Source organism: Aethalodelphis obliquidens, unplaced genomic scaffold (genome assembly GCF_003676395.1).
Source record: "Aethalodelphis obliquidens isolate GAN/ISIS:26980383/991018 unplaced genomic scaffold, ASM367639v1 scaffold37, whole genome shotgun sequence".
Lineage (NCBI taxonomy): Eukaryota > Metazoa > Chordata > Mammalia > Artiodactyla > Delphinidae > Aethalodelphis > Aethalodelphis obliquidens.
In genome coordinates this window covers 18391557-18396079 of record NW_020837981.1, presented here as the reverse complement: position 1 = coordinate 18396079, position 4523 = coordinate 18391557, and the positions used below count along the sequence as shown (strand labels likewise).

At 38.7% G+C, this 4523-nt stretch overlaps 1 pseudogene; it reads right to left on the bottom strand.

Annotated features, from left to right (window-relative positions):
* Positions 1 to 2386: 2386 nt before the first annotated feature.
* LOC113632488 (DNA topoisomerase 2-binding protein 1 pseudogene) lies at positions 2387 to 4284 on the bottom strand (annotated as a pseudogene).
* Between the last annotated feature and the right edge of the window lie 239 nt (positions 4285 to 4523).

The following is a 4523-nucleotide window of genomic DNA, read 5'->3' as shown; positions in this document are numbered from 1 at the left end:
CCTTGCTTCCTTTTTGACACACTTTTTGCTTCTTATCTCTAATCCCTTCATGTATCTCAAACTTGTCATTGGGGTGTATGGGGGACACATTGCTATTTAGGAATATATTGATTATGGACCTTTATTCTGAGTGTTATAATTTGAGACTGTGCTTCAAAGTTTATTTCTGACCCACAGAGGAGAAGAATGATCAGTAAGTCTCATTTATTTGCTCTGATCCCTCCTGAAAAGTATTGAGATAACTCTTCAAACATCCTTGCTGGTCTCATGGTCCGCACCCTATATACTCCTCCTGAACATGACTGAAGAATTAGGCGTCATTTGTCCATCTGTCATCATTTTGTTCCAGGTAGTATTATCTTTGTTACAGCTGAGGAAAATTTTTGGTAAGTGACTCTGGATAAATGACTCTCCCAATTTATCCTAGTAGAAAAACTTGGCAAATATATTCTACTTTTTCTTTTTTCCAAATTGATATGAGATTGCTAATAGAAACATTTATGTAAATGATACATATTAGCAGCTGACCTTGAAGAATAAAGCATTTCCCACATACAGACAAGTCTCCACTTGGCACTTTACTGTGATAATGATCCAGAACAGGTGTTAATTCTCAATTTGCAGGTTCATTTTGGATCTATTAAAGTTTAGAAGGTGAGCATTTCTCTCATGTGATTCCAATTTTTACTATTTTTATCTATATAGTGGGTTGATGTTCTCTTGCTTCCAAAGAACATATGCTCTACAATGGTAATATGATCCATGTCATATTCAGTATTATATAAACAATCTTACTCTTGAAGCATTTGCCTACAAGTGCGATATATTCTTAGCTCCCCTCATTTTCCAAGTTCATTTAGATGACAAAGTGTGGATTTCTTCTCAATGCTTTTACTTTTTTCCCCATGTACTTTTATAAAAGTTTGTATGTATTTCTTGTGCTGCAGTCTCAAGAGTATTTATTTCCAACCACGTGGATAGATGTATTGCTACCTATTTGAATCTTTTGCTTTGTTTTCTACAAGGGAGGGAGTAATCCGAAAACAAAGTATAATTAGTCATAAAAGCTTTATCAGAATGGAAGTAAATCATATATTCATAAATACATTGTCACACTTTGAAATGACCAGCAGTAGGCACTAGTCTTTTTATAAATACAATGATAAACATTTTTTAAGCTGTTTTACAAATCTTTTATTGCTTCAATAAGAGAATGGATGCCAGAATGCTTTTTTTTTCTGAATTTTATTTTATTTATTTTTTATACAGGAGGTTCTTATTTGTTATCTATTTTATACATGTTAGTGTATATATGTCAATCCCAATCTCCCAATTCATCCTACCACCACCAGGCCCCCCACCACTTTCCCCCATTGGTGCCCATACGTTTGTTCTCTACATCTGTGTCTCTGTTTCTGCCCTGCAAACCGGTTCATCTGTACCGTTTTTCTAGGTTCCACATATATGCGTTAATTTACGATATTTGTTTTTCTCTTTCTGACTTACTTCACTCTGTATGACAGTCTCTAGATCCATCCACGTCTCTACAAATGACCCATTTTCGTTCCTTTTTAAGGCTGAGTAATATTCCATTGTATATATGTACCACATCTTCTTTATCCATTCATCTGTCGATGGGCATTTAGGTTGCTTCCATGACCTGGCTATTGTAAATAGTGCTGCAATGAACATTGTGGTGCATGTGTCTTTTTGAATTATGGTTTTCTCTGGGTATATGCCCCAGAATGCTTTTCTTTTTAAAAACTTATCAATTTGAACAACTACTTTGAGTCACTACCTTTATTCTTTGTTTTCCAAGTTTTGTCACCCAAACTTGGCAAACATCATATTCATGTATATGAATATATGTGTATACACACACATTTAAGCTGAAAGCCTCAATTCCTCATTAAACCTTGTGCCCAGGCTCCTGTTAAAAAGAGGTAAAATGGTGAGAAGCTAAAAATCAGGGAAAACATTAGTAAATCTCAATTGACAACTTCCTTGTTATTATGAATTAAAGCAGACATTTTAAGGCAAAATCAGTCACCTTGCTAAAGCTTCCACTAAGCTACAGACTCGGATATTTACAAGAAAATAAATAACAAAAAGCCCCGTACACACGTCAATATGGTTTAATGACAAGCTAGCTAAGGAGTTGTGTTTTGTTATTTCAAGTAACTTTCCATTCAGGAATAGTTAATATTTCAATGATTAAAATTTCAGGTGTTTAACTTCAAGCAGGCTCATCGTTACACTGAAGGTGAATTCTTCAGTTTCTTGTCTTTAAATTACTATACAAATCCATCACAGTCACATTCAAGCTATTAATTTAAAAACCATTTAACATTTGTTACCTAAGTAAATACAATTACTATACTCTACGTCATTCGATTTTATTTTTCTGTGTAGGAGCTGGCCTCTTTTGTGAGAATCCAGTCCCAGGTTCCTTATTATTCTGAAGAAATGAAACAGCTTCTGGTAGACAGTAATTTTCTATTAGAGGAGGGGATTCCTGCATAAGAAAATCAGTAATGTATTACGTTTTCAAGCAGTACACATTCTGGGCAGCAGCTTCTTCTATGTTAACTCCCGAGTCATCTGGTATCAGTTTATTAAAGTCACAAAAGAGATGTGCAGCTTTTTTTTTCTTTTTTTTTTAAAGAAGATGTTGGGGGTAGGAGTTTATTTATTTATTTTTGCTGTGTTGGGTCTTCGTTTCTGTGCGAGGGCTTTCTCTAGTTGTGGCAAGCGAGGGCCACTCTTCATCGCTGTGCGCGGGCCTCTCACTATCGCGGCCTCTCCTGTTGTGGAGCACAGGCTCCAGACGCGCAGGCTCAGTAGTTGTGGCTCATGGGCCTAGTTGCTCCGTGGCATGTGGGATCCTCCCAGAGCAGGGCTCGACCCCATGTCCCCTGCATCAGCAGGCAGACTCTCAACCACTGCGCCACCAGGGAAGCCCTTGTGCAGCTTCTTTAAATAAAGATACAGAATGACCAGGTAGCACTTTTGCTCCTCCTGACTGAAGAAGGCATTTGAATCCTGCTTCTCGGGACCTATCAACATGTGAAGTAATCTTCCACCTGCTAAATGCTCCCTCAACAATGCGCGATTCTTGTCTTTGCTGGATTTTTCCCCTCCATCTCATCGCTGCAAGTGCTACTTTTCGTTGCTGTACATTGATTCCAGTCAAAACATCAAGTATGGAACTGCTTCCCCGTTCTTAGCCTTCTGGCATGAAGCGCCCAGCAGTCCTGCAAGCTTCAAGGTAGGAGCGATAAAGCACCCTCTTCCCAGCTGCCCCTGAGGCTAAATACTTCTCGTTTTGATGTGGATGCCCTAAAACAGTGTGTGTACAGTTAGGATCAAAGCGCTGCTTCTCAATCACTAATCCACCTAGTTTTTCAATCAGATGACAATAATCCATATGTTCTTGAGGATTCAGAGATGACAGCTGAAATACGTACTGTTTTTTTTAAGTCTTCGTGAGTCTCCTTTACCGTTATCATCTTTTCTCTAGGGTGTGGAGCTACAGGTGGGTTGGCTAGGGGGAAAGCAATACCTGGAGCTTGAGGCGTAGGGATCAGGGGGCTGTCTTTTATTGGAGTTTCCAGTTCTTCAGAGATCGGGTGTTTGGGGGCTTCAGTCACACATGTGTTCCCAGGATCACAGCCTGTTCAGCAATTTCTGAATCATGTAAAGGCTCCTGGAAAGGAGAATCCTCCAATTCTTTAATGTCAACCTGAAGCTCAGAGTATTGTGTGGGACAACTAGGCCACCGCAAATTGCTGGCAAGTCTCGCTCTCTCTTCCCTGGCTGTGGCGTCATCCCAGATGATCTGTTCATTCTGGGAGGGCTCTGTGTTGACATCAGTTTGGCGAGACTGCCTCAGTGTCTTCAGGACTCTACTTTGTCGGCTGTGGGCAGAGCAAGTGAGGTCAGGGTTTGAAGAGGCACTATTACAACCATTTCTTGAGAGGGAAGTCCTCTGCCCTTGGGGTTTCACTACTGAAGTTGCAGACATTATCTCCAGCAGCTGCTTTGGAAAGTTCTCTCTCATCTCCAAGGTCTGTGTCAGAGCTCTTTTAGTCATTCCTTCCATTTCCACTTGAATTTACTGATTCTTTATTACTGGTGGTCATATTGTCTATATCATTTTCTTCTATGGGCAAATGGTCTGGCTCGTCATCCTTCGTTGTTGAATCTGCTGAGGTTATTACAAAGTCTGCCATCTTGCACTGCACTGATATCCAAGCTCATTTTGGGACTAAGAGTATGTGGATAAAGAGAAAAAGGTTTTAAAGCAATCTATTTTTCTTTCTTTTTTTTTTTAATTGAAGTGTAGTGGAGTTACAATGCTGTTGTGTTTCAGTTGTTCAGCAAAGTGATTTCAGGTGTACAGCAAAGTGTATATATATATATATAATACATATGTATATATATATATATATATATATATATATATATATATATATATATATTCTTACTCAGATTCCTTTCCCTTACAGGTTATTACAAAATAT